Source organism: Lipotes vexillifer, unplaced genomic scaffold (genome assembly GCF_000442215.2).
Source record: "Lipotes vexillifer unplaced genomic scaffold, Lipotes_vexillifer_v1.1 scaffold612, whole genome shotgun sequence".
Classification (NCBI taxonomy): Eukaryota; Metazoa; Chordata; class Mammalia; order Artiodactyla; family Lipotidae; genus Lipotes; species Lipotes vexillifer.
The window spans coordinates 816,933-834,184 of NW_006784340.1; the positions used below are offsets into that span (position 1 = coordinate 816,933).

General features: G+C 42.0%; 1 protein-coding gene and 1 pseudogene across 1 annotated transcript in view; both read left to right on the top strand.

Moving 5' to 3' along the window:
• NEK10 (NIMA related kinase 10) overlaps window positions 1–17,252 on the top strand; it is a 299,100-nt gene that overhangs the window by 116,639 nt on the left and 165,209 nt on the right. The gene's annotated exons all lie outside the window — the stretch shown is intronic.
• On the top strand, window positions 6,760–6,942 carry LOC103089171 (metallothionein pseudogene; annotated as a pseudogene).

Genomic DNA, 17,252 nt, shown 5'->3' on the forward strand with positions numbered 1-17,252 from the left:
TAGGTTTTAAGATTCCTACCAGTCAGGTCTATTCCTATGCGTTGAATATGGGGTGTTGAGTCCATTTCGTGGAGCAAGGACTCCGCCTCCCGCAATCTCTGCCCGCGAAGGGGCTTCCTAGTGTGTGGAGACCTTTCCTCCTTCACAGCTCCCTCCCACTGGTGCAGGTGCCGTCCCTATTCTATTGTCTCTGTTTTTAATTAATTTTTTCTTTTGCCCTACCCAGGTACGTGGGGAGTTTCTTGCCTTTTGGGAGGTCTGAGGTCTTCTGCCAGCATTCAGTAGGTGTTCTGTAGGAGTTGTTCCACATGTAGATGTATTTCTGGTGTATTTGTGGGGAGGAAGGTGATCTCCGCGTCTTACTCCTCCGCCATCTTTCCACCGCCCCCCTGCTTTGAACTCTTTATCAGGTAAATTATTTACCTCTGTTTCATTAAGATTTTCTTTTCAGGGTTTTTTCTTGTTATTTCTTTTGAAATGTATTTTTCTCTGTTGAACTCTTTATCAGGTAAATTATTTACCTCTGTTTCATTAAGATTTTCTTTTCAGGGTTTTTTCTTGTTATTTCTTTTGAAATGTATTTTTCTCTGTCTTATTTTGTTTGACTTCCTCTGTCTCTGTAAAATTAGGTGAAACAGTTACCTTCTCTGATCTTGAAAGTGTGTCCTTGTGTGGAACTGTCTCTATGAAGTCTGTGTGTGCCCAGTGGCTTTGGTGGGAGAGCTGGGTCTGACATTAGCATAGGCCACGTCTTCTCCCAGTGTGCGCTGGCAGCTACCACCTTGGTGGGAGGTAGGGGCGGAGTTGGAGGGGCTAGAGCCAGAGCCAGGTGCAAGCTGGGGCTTCTCCTCTGCTCAGTGGCCATCACCACCCTGTCAAGGGTGGGTTCAGAGCCACAGGGGCTGGAACAGAAGCCCTGAGGAAGTTGGGTTTCTTCCAGGTGTGATGGCAGTCTCAGCCTTGGTTTGGGGTAGAGATTCAGGGCCTGAGGGCCTAAGGCTGTACTTCTTTTCTGATTTCACTTTATCCCTGATGTGCTTACTTGGCTAGAGGCTGGGTTGTGGCTGGAGGGGTTGGTATCACACTACTGAGCTGAGTTTGCTCCCTCCCAAGAGTGCACAGGGACACATGTGCTGGCAATGGCTGCCTACACCCTGGTCAGAGGCAGCGCTTGGATCCAAGCCAGCTCTGTTCCCTCCAAGTGTGCACACTCTCATAGTTAGTGGCACCCTCTGCCTTAGTGGGGAGCAGTGCTGGAGCAAGAGGGGCTAGAGCAGGAGCCAGGTGAGGGGTGGGTGGGGGTGTGTGATGCAGCAGTCCTGGCTAGCTGGTCAGAGCCCCTGGCAGTTTTCAATGTGCTGCCTCCACACTTTGACTGGGAGCAAGCAAGTCTGTGTGCTCTTCAAGAGCAGAGGCCCAGTTTCTTACAGCCCTTCGGTAAGCCCCACTGGTTTTCAAACCAGCTAAGGGGCTTGTCTTCCCAGTGTTATATCCCAGGGATGGGCTGTCCAATGTGGGGCTGGAATCCCTCACTCCCCAGGGAGGATCCCTGAGCCTGTGATGTCCCCTCCTCTCCTGTGTCCCTGCTAAGGGTGAAGGTCCCAACCACATCGCTTCTCCCTTCCTACCGGACTCCGTGTGGATCTTTCTTTACAGCCTTGGTTGTAGAAGAGCTGTTCTGCTCTTCCCCAGGTTGATTTCAACAAGAGTTGTTGTTTGGATGTGTTCATGAGTGGAGGTGAACCCAGCATGCTCCTAACCTGCCACCTTGATCATCACACCTCCCATGATCCATTTGTTTAATTGCCCAGACTCCTCACTGTATTTATATTTAATTGGTTTCCATTATAGGCCTCTTAATAGCATCCATAAAGCATTAGGATTAGAGGAACCTGAAAAAGACCATTTAATTTGTTTTCCTTTCTTGAAGCCAAGACCTAATAAATGCTTATTTGGTTTATTTTTCACCACCTTCATGACAGGTTAAGGGGAAAACATCTTTTGAAAAAGTGATTTATAAATTCTTTTCATTTTGTGCCTATAAAAATTTCTTTACCAAGAAAGACAAAAAACCAAAAGTGTTCCTATGTCAAATGAAGTCCTTCTCATATGACTTGACATTTGTTTTGGATTTTAGTGGCCATGCAAAGCAGCTGGTCACTATTTACCATTTAATAATTTTTCACATAGTGAAACATTCTTTAAGTCTTTTTTTCTAAATTTATTTCCTATTTATTCATAGTTTTAACAATTTAAATCAGACTTATAGATATTCCACAAAAGAATCTTCTCATTCCAAACCGTCCATGTCTTAGGAAAGTTGCATGAATTAATATGATAAGGAGGAATCCCAATTTCTTTTTTAAAGTGCAATTTCAGTGTAGCATTTTTGACTCAAATATATATTTTTACTTCAGGACTGATAGAGCAAATTAAAATTCTAAATGCCCCCCAAATATTTTCCAATCTTTCTTCTCTTCCCATTCTCCTTCCCCATGATCACCCTCACTACAAATCCTGGAGTTCCATAGACAGTTGGGCTTCAGGCAATTTGGAAAGAATTTGATCAAAAGTAAATTGAAAAAAAAAAAAAGAAAAAAAAAAAAAGTAAATTGGTTGTGGTGATAATATAATCAAAATAAAGAAATTACTATGAATAATTATTTTTCATCATTGATTTTTTAAATTTATTGCTAATTTTCAGGAATTTTTACATTGTTTTTGGACATATAAACATTTTAACCTATTTTAAATATTTTCCTTTTATTCCCTGTGTATTTGGTATTTTATTTAATTCGTTTTCAGTTATTGTGGTTATTGTACAGTTGAAATGTGACTCTGGTTGGGTTGTTTAGGTAAATATTGGTAAGTGATAGTATAGTAATGTGTTTGTTGACCTAGGAGTCTATCTACAATATATTGTTAATTGAAAAGTTAGATTACCAATTATATATATATAATATATATATAATATATATAATCTCCTATTTAAAACAGAATTATCTAAAAATATTGTCAAATCTGGCAGGCTTTCTATTGTTTCTTTATTGCAAAAGTAGTGTATTCTGTTGACCTGAAATAAATAGATTGCCAGATATTTCTCCAACCAAGATGAGTTTATTCTGGATCAGCAGAGAATTGCAGCTTTGGGGTCTACAACCATGGAGCTACATGCAAGTCCCAGCACACTGGGGGAAGGAGAACACTTTTACAGAGGGGAAGAGGAAGTCAGGAGGGCTGTAGTAAACAGAGTCCATAGCTTTTCATGGACTGAGCCCTTGCTGGGAAAGAAGAGTCTTTCTTCTTGTTGGGCTCAGCTATCTTTGCAGGGCACAAGAGCCACCACTCTGGTCTCTCAACTCTATTTAATTGAGGTTTCTATATATCAATTTTCATATTTTTTCCTTTTGTTCAAGACCTTTCTCTGAAAGTATCACTGATCAGGAGTCAGGTTTTCTAGTTTCAGCAGCTTTTTTGTCCCTCCAAGTCTCAGGAAAGACCTTTCCTGGGTGTGGTTTCTCACGTCAGAAGGAAAGTACACAGACTGGAAACCTACTGAGGTCACACTCAAGTTACAAGGAAGGGTGGGAGGGAAAACTCTCAGGCACTTTTTATCTAAAGCCCATATGTTATCAAGACCAAGGACACTGGAGATCACATGATGGTGTTATGTTATCATCAAACATTTGGCGACAAACTTCCAACAGACTTGGTCCAGCTATCTTGCAAAAGCTGTGTCCTCAGATGTCATCTGCTCCAATTCTGGGAAATCTTTACTTTCAGGTCACCAGGTGACCTCACCAGGTGATGTGCAGGTTCAGTCAGGGTTTGGTGCTTTCTTTGGGTGGGTCATGAGAATCCAAAGAGAGTCTTCCTTGGAGTTTTGTGGCACAAGGGTTGGTTAACAGTACTTCATGGGGCCTTTTCAGCAAGAGTGAAGAGCATTTATTCTGGAGGTGTCTATTTCAATAGACAAAATCTCCAGGTTGCAATGTGTGATGCTTAAGGTCTCTGTCTCTTGAGAGCACACTGAGAAAAGATTGCTCTACCCAAACCATGGTTTGTTTTTTTTTTGTGGTATGCGGGCCTCTCACTGTTGTGGCCTCTCCCGTTGTGGAGCACAGGATCCGGACGCGCAGGCTCAGCGGCCATGGCTCACGGGGCCAGCCGCTCCGTAGCATGTGGGACCTTCCTGGACCAGGGCATGAACCCATGTCCCCTGCATCGGCAGGCGGACCCTCAACCACTGCACCACCAGGGAAGCCCAACATGTTTTTTTTTGTTTTGTGGTTTTGGTTATTTTTAATAGAAGCAATTAGGGCTTTGCAATGTTGGAGCACCTCTCCTTTTATCAGTTGTGGGTCAAAAGAAGCAGGAGCCTAGTGCATTGGGTGTCCTGTGACCACCTCAAAGGGTGAGAGTTTGAGTTCCGAAAGGGTGGATCTGAGATTTAGAACAACCAACATGAATGCTGTTGGCCAAGGTGTTTGGAGGGCCTCTAAAAATTTTGCCAGTTGAGTCCTATAATGCCATTATTGCATTCAACTAAACCAGAAGATTGAGGATGGTAATCACAGTGAAAGTGCTATAAGACAAGCCAAAGAGTACAGATGTGCTGAAGCACCTGGCCAGTAAAATGGGTTTCTTGATCCCTATGAAGTTTGAAAGAAGTTCCCCAGGTAGGGATAATATTTTCCAAAAGGACTTTAGCCACAGAGGAGGCGGTAGCCTGTCTGCAAGGGAAGTTTTCAGTTCAGTGTGAAAACATACAGACCAACACTAAAACATATTTACATCCATGAAACAGAGGAAGTTGTATGAAATCCATTTGCCAGAACTTGAATGGTCCATTAGGCAATTTAAAATGTCCGGGAGCAGTATGAACAGTTTCTCTGGGTTGTATTTTAGGTGGGACAAGTGAGGCAGGCACCTTTTGCAGCCTCATTTATGTTTCCCCACCAGTATTGATTCATGAAGGCTGTCATTTTGTCAGTAGGCCAGTGGTTGAATGCATGCACAGTAGTGAGGAGTGAGAATTTTAGAGTCTTAGGTGGGACTGGGTTGTTATTTGGTTCAAACCAGAGCTTTCTCTTTTATCAGACCAAAAATTGTTGAATTTCCAAAAATTTCCAATTGTTGTTTTTCCTTTCCTGAGGCCAGTTGTTGGGCTTCTCTAGCCAGTTTTTCTAAACTATCATTTGAGGAAATATCCCTTTGGACCGTGACAGAGGTTTGTCTACTGTTGGTCCCTTTAAGGGCAGAATTCCTTGCAGAAATGTCAGCAAGGTTATTTTCCCTGGCTTCCAGAGAGTCAAGTTTAGAATGCCCTGGAATCTAAGTGGCAGGTAAGAGTATTACATTTAATAATTCCTGAACATAGGGGCCAGTTTAAATTTCATTTCCTCTGGAAGTAAGGAAGACACATTTCTTCCACATTATTTCAAAATCATGAGCTACTCTGAAAGCATATCAGTATACATATTGGCAGTTTTGTCCTAGGCTAAAGTACAAGCCCATGTAAGAGTACAATTCATCCTGTTGGGTTGAAGTAGCCATAGGTAAAGATGCTGACTCAACAACATTAAAATAAGTTGTAATAGCATCCTCAGCAGAGTATTTGCCATTGTCACCTTTTAAATAAGAACCACCAGTGAACCATGAAAAGTCATCTTTACCCAAGGATTTTCTGTAGGTCATTTCAAGGAGTCAGGAGGTGGTCCATCAGCATTAAACAGTCATAAGGGAATTAATCAGTGATGGAGGGATGAAAAGTAGCCAGGTTAAAGTTATTACAATGTAAAAGAATTATGTGAGGGACAGGTAACAAAAATACTTCATAGAAGGTGAGGTGGCTTGATGAGAAGTGTTGGGCATGATGAGAATTCCGAAGGGATTCTGCTGCATGAGGTACAAAAATGGTTAAAGGGTATACTATAATTTTCTCAGTAGCCTTCACCAAAAGAGCAGTAGCTGTAATGGCTCTAAAGCAAGGCGGGTATCCCTGTGCCACAGGGTCCAGTTGCTGACTATAATATACTATGGGTTGATGGTGGTCCCTGTGTTTTTGGGTCAGTACCGCAAGGGCATTACCTTCCTTTTCATGTACAAAAGGAAAAGGGGAATCTGATAATTGGGATGCCCAAGAACATGTGGGTTCATCAAACTCTCTTTTAAGGCCTTGAAAGCTATGTCATCCGGTTCTTCCCATAAAACTGAGTTCGGGTTGTTATTGTTGAGAGGTTTGGCCATAAGAGAGAAATTTGGAATCCAGTTTTGGCGATCACCAACTAGCCTGAGAAAACCTCAAAGTTGGTGCTTAGTTTTGGGTTTGGGGAAACTTAGGACAGCATGAAGTCTATCTGGATCTGGGTGTAGCCCCTGTTCTAAGCTGCCCTAAAAGTGGAACCTGGGTTTGGGAAAACTGCAATGTTGTTTTTGGTGACCTTATGTCCCCTTAAGGCTAAAAGCTGTAACAAGTGAATGCTGTCTTCCTGTGAGGAGGCTTGAGAAGGAAAGCAAAGAAGCAAGTCATCTACATACTGCAACAAAGTAGAAACTCTAGGGAATTTTACATCACTCAGATCAGCCTTCAGGATTTGTGAGAAATAAGAAGGACTCAGCAAAATCCTGAGGTACTAATGCCCAGGTGAAATATTTTCTTCCCAAGTGAAGGCAAAAGGGTATTGGCCACACCCCCTCGACGTCCTTGCCATACTTTGTGCCTCAGTCTCCAGACCCCAGCCTCCGCTTCCTCTCGCCATGGATCCCAACTGCTTCTGCACCACGGGTGGATCCTGCACGTGTGCCGGCTCCTGCAAATGCAAAGAGTGCAAATGCACCTGAAAGAAGAGCTGCTGCTCCTGCTGCCCTCCGGGCTGCACCAAGTGTGCCCAGGGCTGCATGTGCAAAGGGGCCTCGGACAAGTACAGCTGCTGTGCCTGATGTCGCGGAGAGCCTGCCCCGGGTGTAAATAGAGCAACCAGGACAAACCTACATTCCTCTGGTTTTTTTTTTGTCCTATAAAAATACAAGAATGATAATAAAAGTGGCTGGCTTTAAAAAAAAAAAAAGGGTATTGGCCAGCTTCATCATCTAGAATACTAAAGAATGTGCTGCATAAATCAATTTCAGTAAAGAACTGACTTCCAGTTGGAATGGATGTTAGTAATGTACCAGGATTAGGAACAACAGGGTACCCAGAGATAACAATGTTGTGTATTGCTCAGAGGTGTTACTGACCAGGGTTCTTGGCCTCCTTAATCCATAGAAATTGATAAAAGGCCAGATGAGAAGTTCAGGTAAGCTTTATTGGGACTCATGCTGCAGCAGGAGGGAGCAAAAACAAGTAACAGGGTCCCTTGCTCACTCCCTAAGCCGGGGGTGGGGGCAGAGGGGCGAGCTGGTCCCTTAAATGGGGTAAGCATAGCGGGAGATACATGGGTCGGACTGGAGGGGTGGCTTAGGTGGTCTGCCCCCCACTTGGTGGTGCTATGTGCAGGGATCAGGCAGAGGACCTGCTTTTGATCCTGACACCTCAGAAGTGGCAGTTGGGTTTTTGGTCTTTGTATCTTGTTGTTCATAATTTGTACCAACTGCACATGTAAGCAGTTATTTTTAGTCCCTTAGAGTTTCTTTGTATTTTGTTGCTCAAGGAGACTAGGAGACCTTTGCCCAGTTGTAAGCACTGCAGCAAAGGGTCCCAGGACCCAGGTCCCACCCTATTTCAGAGGTCCTGGACAAACCTCCACCCTCAGCCCTTAAGTTTTCTTATCAGTAAAATAGCTATGTTATAGAGACAACGGATAATGAGGCTTTGAGCCTTGTAATTTTCTATTACGGGTTTTATGCCTTGAAGTGCTTCTTTACTTATAGGATATTGATTAATTATTGGAAGAAGTTTTGAGGGATCTGGTTGTTGTTGTTTTTTGTTTGTTTGTTTGTTTGTTTTGCGGTACGCGGGCCTCTCACCGTTGCGGTCCCTCCCGCTGCGGAGCACAGGCTCCGGACGCGCAGGCTCTGCAGCCATGGTTCACGGGCCCCGCCGCTCCGCGGCATGTGGGATCTTCCTGGACCGGGGCACAAACCCGCGTCCCCTGCATCGGCAGGCAGACTCTCAACAACTGCGCCACCAGGGAAGCCCCTGTTGTTGTTTTTTAAACATCTTTATTGGAGTATAATTGCCTTACAGTGTCGTGTTAGTTTCTGCTGTATAACAAACTGAATCTGCTGTATGCATACATATATCCGCATATCCCCTCCCTCTTGCGTCTCCCTCCCACCCTCCTTATCCCACCCATCTAGGTGGTCGCAAAGCACCGAGCTGATCTCCCTGTGCCATGCAGCTGCGTCCCACTAGCTAGCTATTTTACATTTGGTTGTGTATATATGTCCATGCCACTCTCTCACCTCGTCCAAGCTTACCCTTCCCACTCCCCGTGTCCTCAATTCCATTCTCTATGTCTGCATCTTTATTCCTGTCCTGCACCTAAGTTTATCAGAACGACTTTTTTTTTTTTTTTAGATTCCATATATATGTGTTAGCATACGGTATTTGTTTTTCCCTTTCTGACTTATTTCACTATGTATGACAGACTCTAGGTCCATCCACCTCACTACAAATAACTCAATTTCATTTCTTTTTATGGCTAATATTCCATTGTACATATATGCCACATCTTCTTTATCCATTCATCTATTGATGGACACACTTAGGTTGCTTCCATGTCCTGGCTATTGTAAATAGTGCTGAATGAACATTGTGGTACATGGCTCTTTTTGAATTATGGTTTGCTCAGTGTATATGCCCAGTAGTGGGATTGCTGGGTCATATGGTAGATCCATTTTCACTTTTTTAAGGAATCTACATACTGTTCTCCATAGTGGCTGTACCAAATAACGTTCCAACCAACAGTGCAAGAGGGTTCCCTTTTCTCCACAACCTCTCCAGCATTTATTGTTTGTAGATTTTTTGATGATGGCCATTCTGACTGGTGTGAGGTGATACCTCATTGTAGTTTTGATTTGCATTTCTCTAATGATGAGTGATGTTGAGCATCTTTTCATTTGTTTGTTGGCAATCTGTATATCTTTTTGGAGAACTGTCTATTTAGGTCTTCTGCCCATTTTTGGATTGGGTTTTTGTTTTTGTGATATTGGGCTGCATGAGCAGCTTGTAAATTTTGGATATCAGTCCTTTGTCAGTTGCTTCATTTGCAAATATTTTCTCCCATTCTGAAGGTTGTCTTTTTGTCTTGTTTATTGTTTCCTTTGCTGTGCAAAAGCTTTTAAGTTTCATTAGGTCCCATTTGTTTATTTTTGGTTTTATTTCCATTTCTTTAGGAGGTAGGTCAAAAAGGATCTTGCTGTGATTTATGTCATACAGTGTTCTGCCTATGTTTTCCTCTAAGAGTTGTATAGTGTCTGTCCTTACATTTAGGTCTTTAATCCATTTTGAGTTTATTTTTGTGCATGGTGTTAGGAAGTGTTCTAATTTCATTCTTTTACATGTAGCTGTCCAGTTTTCCCAGCACCACTTATTGAAGAGGCTGTCTTTTCTCCATTGTATACTCTTGCCTCCTTTATCAAAAATAAGGTGACAATATGTGCTGGGGTTTATCTCTGGGCTTTCTATCCTGTTCCATTGATCTATATTCTATTTTTGTGCCACTACCATACTGTCTTGATTACTGTAGCTTTGTAGTATAGTCTGAAGTCAGGTAGCCTGATTCCTCCAGCTCTGTTTTTCTTTCTCAAGATTGTTTTGGCTATTCGGGGTCTTTTGTGTTTCCATACAAATTGTGAAATTTTTTGTTCTAACTCTGAAAAATGCCATTGGTAGTTTGATAGGGATTGCATTGAATCTGTAGATTGCTTTGGGTAGTATAGTCATTTTCACAATGTTGATTCTTCTAATCCAAGAACATAGTATATCTCGCCATGTTTTTGTATCACCTTTAATTTCTTTCATCAGTGTCTTATAGTTTTCTGCATACGGGTCTTTTGTCTCCTTAGGTAGATTTATTCCTATGTATTTTATTCTTTTTGCTGCAGTGGTAAATGGAAGTGTTTCCTTAATTTCTCCTTCAAATTTTTCATTGTTAGTGTATAGGAATGCAAGAGATTTCTGTACATTAATTTTGTATCCTGCTGCTTTACCAAATTCATTGATTAACTCTAGTAGTTTTCTGGTAGCATCTTTAGGATTCTTTATGTATAGTATCATGTCATCTACAAACAAGGACAGTTTTACTTCTTCTTTTCTGATTTGGACTCCTTTTATTTCTTTTTCTTCTCTAATTGCTGTGGCCAAAACTTCCAAAACTATGTTGAATAATAGTGGTGGGAGTGGACAACCTTGTCTTTTTCCTGATCTTAGAGGAAATGGTTTCAGTTTTTCATCATTAAGAACGATGTTGGCTGTCGGTTTCTCATATATGGGCTTTATTATGTTGAGGTAGATTCCCTCAATGCCTACTTTCTGGAGAATTTTTATCATAAATAGGTGTTGAATTTTGTCAAAGCTTTTTCTGCATCTATTGAGTTTATCATATGGTTTTTATCCTTCAGTTTGTTAATATGGTGTATCACATTGCTTTGCGTATATTGAAGAATCGTTGCATGCCTGGGATAAACCCCACTTGATCATTATGTATGATCCTTTTAATGTGCTCTTGGATTCTGTTTGATAGTATTTTGTTGAGGATTTTTGCATCTATGTTCATCAGTGATATTGGCCTGTAGTTTTCTTTCTTTGTGACATCTTTGTCTAATTTTGGTATCAGGGTGATGGTGGCCTCGTAGAATAAGTTTGGGAGTTTTCCTCCCTCTTCTATAGTTTGGAAGAGTTTGAGAAGGATAGGTGTTAGCTCTTCTCTAAATGTCTGATAGAGTTCATGTGTGAAGCCATCTGGTCCTGGGCTTTTGTTTGTTGGAAGATTTTTAATCAGAGTTTCAATTTCAGTGCTTGTGATTTGTCTGTTTATATTTTCTGTTTCTTCCTGGTTCAGTCTCAGAAGGTTATGCTTTTCTAAGAATTTGTCCATTTCTTCCAGGTTGTCCATTTTATTGGCATATAGTTGCTGTAGTAATCTCTCATGATCCTTTGTATTTCTGCAGTGTCAGTTGTTACTTCTCCTTTTTCATTTCTACTTCTGTTGATCTGAGTCTTCTCCCTTTTTTTCTTGATGAGTCTGGCTAATGGTTTATCAGTTTTATTTATCTTCTCAAAGAACCAGGTTTTAGTTTAATTGATCTTTGCTATTGTTTGTTTCATTTCTTTTCATTTATTTCTGATCTGATCTTTATTTCTTTCCTTCTGCTAGCTTTGGAGTTTTTTTGATTCTTCTTTCTCTAATTCCTTTAGGTGTAAGGTTAGGTTGTTTATTTGAGATTTTTCTTGTTTCTTGAGGTAAAATCATATTGCCATAAACTTCCCTCTTAAGGTAAGATCATATTGCTATAAGCTTCCCTCTTAGAACTGCTTTTCATGCATCCCAAAGGTTTTGGGTCATCATGTTTTCATTGTCATTTGTTTCTGGGTATTTTTTTATTTCCTCTTTGATTTCTTCAGTGATTTCATGGTTATTTAGTAGTGTATTGTTTAGCCTCCATGTGTTTGTATATTTTACAGTCTTTTTCCTATAATTGATATCTAGCCTCATAGGATTGTGGTCAGAAAAGATAATTAATGTGATTTCAATTTTCTTAAATTTTCCAGGACCTGATTTGTGACCCAAGATATGATCTGTCCTGGAGAATCTTCCATGAGCACTTGAGAAGGAAGTTTATTCTGTTGTTTTTAGATGGAAGGTCCTATAAATATCAATTAAGTCCATGTTGTTTAGTGTGTCATTTAAAGCTTGAGTGTCTTTATTTATTTTCCTTTTGGTTGATCTGTCCATTGGTGAAAGTGGGGTGTTTAAGTCCCCTGCTATGATTGTGTTACTGTCAGTTTCCCCTCTTATGGCTGTTAGCATTTGCCTTATGTATTGAGGTGCTTTTATGTTGGGTGCATAAATATTTGCAATTGTTATATCTTCTTCTTGGATTGATCCCTTGATCATTATGTGGTGTCCTTCTTTGTCTCTTTTAAGAGTCTTTATTTTAAGGTCTATTTTGTCTGATATGAGAATTGCTACTCCAGCTTTCTTTTGATTTCCATTTGCATGGAATATCTTTTTCCATCCCCTCACTTTCAGTCTGTATGTGTCCCTAGGTCTGAAGTGGGTCTCTTGTAGACAGCTTATATACGGGTCTTGTTTTTGTACCCATTCAGTGAGCCTGTGTGTTTTGATCGGAGCATTTAATCCATGTACATTTAAGGTAGTTATCAATATGTTCCTATTACCATTTTCTTAATTGCTTTGGGTTTGTTATTGCAGGTCTTCCTTCTCTTGTGTTTCCTGCCTAGAGAAAGTCCTTTAGCATTTGTTGTGAAACTGGTCTGGTGGTGCTGAATTCTCTTAACTTTTGCTTATCTATAAAGGTTTTAATTTCTCCATCAAATCTGAATGAGATCCTCGCTGGGAAGAGTAATCTTGGTTGTAGGTTTTTCCCTTTCATCACTTTAAATATATCCTGCCATTCCCTTCTGGCTTGCAGAGTTTCTGCTGAAAAATCAGCTGTTAACATTATGGGGATTCCCTTGTATGTTATTTGTAGCTTTTTCCTTGCTGCTTTTAATATTCTTTCTTTGTATTTAATTTTTGATAGCTGTATGGTACTCTGTGTACTTCCTGGACCTGATTGACCATTTCCTTTCCCATGTTAAGGAAGTTTTCGACTATAATCTCTTCAAATATTTTCTCAGATCCTTTCTTTTTCTTTTCTTCTTCCTGGACCCCTACAATTCAAATGTTGGTGCATTTAATGTTGTCCCTGAAGTCTCTGAGACTGTCCTCAATTCTTTTCATTCTTTTTTGTTTATTCTGCTCCCTGGAAGTTATTTCCCCCATTTTATCTTCCAGCTCACTTATCCGTTCTTCTGCCTCAGTTATTCTGTTATTGATTCCTTCTAGAGTATTTTTCATTTCAGTAATTGTGTTGTTCGTCACTGTTTGTTTGCTCTTTAGTTCTTCTAGATCCTTGTTAAATGTTTCCTCTGTTTTCTCCATTCTGTTTCCGAGATTTTGGATAATCTTTACTATCATTACTCTGAGTTCTTTTTCAGGTAGATTGCCTCTTTTGTATTGATTTATTTAGTCTTGAAGGTTTTTACCTTACTCCTTCATCTGTAACAAATTTTTTTTTCATTTCCTTTTTTTTTTGGATGGGTGGTGCTGTATTCCTGTCTTAGTGGTTGTTTGGCCTGAGATGTCCAGCAGTGGAGTTTGCAGACAGTTTGATAGAGCTGGGTCTTGGTGCTGAGATGAGGACCTCCAGGAGGCCTCACTCTGATTGATATTCCCTGAGGTCTGAGGTTCTCTCTTTCTCCAGTGCTTTGGACTTGGAGCTCCCACCACAGGAGCTCAGGCCCAACCTCTGGCCTGGGAACCAATATCCCGCAAGCTTTGTGGCACAGTGGAAAAAAAAGAGGAAGAAAGAAAGAAGAAAAGGAGCAATACAATATCAAAGTATAAAAAACAAAATAAAATTAGAAAGATAAAAAATATATTAGGAAAAATAAAACTCTAATTGAAACAAATGCAACATATTAAGATAAAACCAAACAGAAAAAAGGAAAAATAAAGTGGGGGGGGGAACAATCCAAAAGGAGAGATCGCTAACAAAATATAAAGAATAAAGTAAAATTAGAAAAAAGATTTATTAGGAAAAATAAAAATATAAAAGAATCAACAACAGTGAATCAAGAAGGCAAAACAGAACCCCAATCTAAAGGAGGAAAAAAGAAAAGAAAAGAAAAAAAAAAGCCCTGACTATGGGGGCAGAATTTAGGCAGGGGGTGGAACTTAGGCAGGGGCGTGGGTTTGGGTGGGCTGGGGCAACGTTCAAGCATGGGGCAGGCCCTCTACTTAAGACCTTTGCAGAAGGGGAGAGGCAGCAAGTCGAAAGGTGGGCCTCTGGAGTGTGGGGTTCTGGAGTTTGGAGGTGGGGCCCTGAGTGAGGCTATGTGGATTGGGTTTAGGCTCAGCTCATTGGAGGGGGTCTCCGAGTGTAGCGGTAGGGCCCTGAGTAGGGGTGCAGGAGCGGCGCTTGGGCTCTGCACCCTAGGAGGGAGGCTCCAAGGGCAGAGGATTAGGCCGGGGAGCCCAAGAGGCTCCCCAGTGCCTAAGTGGTGAGGGAAAGCACTGGCCCTATTCCCTTCTGTTCCTTCACACCCCTCCCCCACTGTCTCCCCCAGGGTCTCCCCCATCACAGCTGGATCCCTAACCGTGGGTGGGTCCCACTGGGTGTAGGAACTCCTACCTTCCCCCAGCCACCCCTCAGGACTGCGGGTCCTGGAGGTCCAACCTTAACTTTTGCTCCCCCTTCCTGCCCTCCTACTCCCTCAGGATCTGCAGGGCTGGAGGGGACCTCGGTGAACAGAGGATCAAGCCCAGGACCTCAACAGGTTCCTGGGGTTCCAAGTGGGCAGGGGAAATCTGACCACACTCCCTTTTGATCCTCTGCCCTCCAATGGTTCCCCAATTTCCCCGTTTGGGCGTGGGATCCCTTCCCCTCCCCCAGCCACCCCTCAGGGGTGCCAGTCTCATCCTGCCTCCACTTCCCCTCCCCCTTCACTCCCCCCATGCCCCACGTCTTACCCGGTCACTGGGGGTTCCTCCCATCCCCTTAGGTGTCCGTGGTCCCCCACCGGTGCCTGGTAGGTGCCCTAGTTCGAGGGATCTGTTTGAATGTTGATGGGAGGTGCACTGAGAATTTTGCCAACATCAGTTTGAGATTTTGCCTATAAGGAAGGTGGTAGCTGATTTAGTAGAGACAAATGATCAGTATTTCCAGAATCTGCTCTATTACCATCAGAGATGGAACAAATAAAAGATGTAGAGGGGTCATTTAATTCGCCTGGAGAGTTACTTTGATGACTACTGTCAATTTATAGAACTATTTCCCCCTTTTAGGAGAAAGAAATTCCAGCATGTTACTTCTCTAATAATTCTAGGCCTAATAGATGTGTAGGAGTGGAGAAACTAAGGAGAAAAGGGTGTGTATCTTTCAAAGGGCCTAAACAAACGGGAATAGGTTCAGAGACAGGAACATCTTGAGGTTCATTATGAGTTAGGAAAGACAGGGCCAGGCCCAAGGACAGCCTCCTCATGCTAGGCATTAGGCAGAAGGCAAAGCCACCTCCTTATTTTGCACTTAATGAGGCATGGAGGAATGGCATCTAAAACAACTTTGTAGTATCTGAGCAAGAAACTTTAACTATGAAAACCGTGAAGCACGTGTAATCAAAATGCACATGTTGCTGATTACCCTGTACAACCTTCCACGTGTGGTGCTTGACTAGTAAGGGATGGTTTAAGGGAAAACAGCTCTTGTATGGTGGCTTCAGGAGACAAATGTGCAGGACTGCCTAATGCCTATACATGAGGAGGCTGTCCTTGGGCCCAGCCCTGTCTTTCCTGCTTCAATTAGAGATCCCACTATTTGAACTATTTTAGTACTCCAAGGCAGGGGCTGCTTCATAGTAGTGGGGTTGAGCACCAAGAGTGTGGCTCTAGTGTCAGCCTGAGAGATTCATCCCCAATCTGGAAAAATGTTTCCAGAATCTGGAAAAATGTTTCCCCAATCTGGAAAAATGTTTCTCCAAGTCAATTAAGGAGGAGGATTGGGAAGAGGCCCTGTAGTTCCTCAGAGCCCCATCACTGAGAATTGGGAAGATGATGGAAAGACTGGTTAGAGGGCTGAAGGCACCTAAAGTGTAGATTTGTAACAATCATTTTTCCAATGTCCTGGCTCTTTGTGATAGTAGCAAAAACTAGAAGGGTTTTGGTTTCCTTTAGGAGCCTTCAGTTGCTAGAGTGGAAGAGTAAGAATTTTGGCGACCTTCCTTGGAGGTGACCCATTTGAGTAGAAGAGAGCTGGTTTGCCATTAACTAAATCTGGAGTGGACATAGTTTCCCATTCCATCCTGGTCCTTTTTACTAAAAGGGAAAAGTCCCTGTTCAGCCCATTAATAAACATAGATTTAAAAGCTACTACTAGGGTAGAATCATCATCTGAAGGAAGACCAGAATTTTCTTTAGAAACAGTCTGAAGTTTATTGTAATAGTCATGAACAGGTTCATTAGATTTTTGTGTTCAAGCCTGAATTTTGTTCCAATCAACAGGCTTTGGAAAAGCCCTAGAAATTGCTTATTGAAGTCACCTAGCAATTGCCTGAGCATGATCATATAATAAGTTAGGGGGCTAGGCTCCCAGTTGTAATTCTAGAGACCTTTCAGGACTTTCCCAATTAGCAATTTTCATCCAATACTGGGCCTGGCCTTTACCAACAAGCACATGAACTAGGTGATATAAGTCAGAGAAACCAGGTTGATAAGTCTGAATGACTATATTTAAATCCCTCAGCAAATCTGTATAGATCTTTAGTTACTTTGGGAAAATCCTTGACTATGGCTTTCAGCTTCAGTCAAGGGAATATAAGAAATTAAAAGTTTAGCCTCTGGATTCTCAGGAGGCTTGATATTAAAGGGACCATTTCTGTTAACTTCAGAGGAAAAATGAGAGGGGAGAGTTTCAGAGAAAAGGGAAGTTTGGTGAGAGAATTAGCATTGTTGCCGAAACCTGGCTTCTGTTCACCAGTGCCAAATAGAGACGCTGAGACAGAGTTTGGAGAAGTAGAAAAGAGTGTCTTTATTGCTTTGCCAGGCAAAGGAGGCCATAGCAGGCTAACACCCTCAAGACTGTGCCCCTCTTCCTGGGAAATAGGAAGGGGTCTTATAGTTTCAGGGTGGAAAATAGGGCTGTAGATAAGGATCGGGGCTGATGAAGTTTTGCATTTTTCTTTCCTCGTGCAGACACTGAGATCATCAGAGCTGGCTCGTCAGGTGGTTCTGGTGGTCCTTGAGGTTATTGTTCCATGACCTTCTTTCTAGAATGAAGAATGCTCACAAAGGAAAGGAGTGTTAGGGACTATTGTCTTGGAGAAGTAAACACCAGGTGCACAGTACAACTTTAACTGGAAGGCAGTCATTTTCAGAGTGCAATTAAACAAGAAAGAGAGGGGGAAAAAGCAGAAAGAATAAGGGCTGAACAAGGGCTAACAACCTGGGGGGCGTCTCATCTAGTTTCTGCTACAGCAGTGTTGGGGGACTGATGGTCTAGGGGAGGCATGTGCAGCATAGAATGCC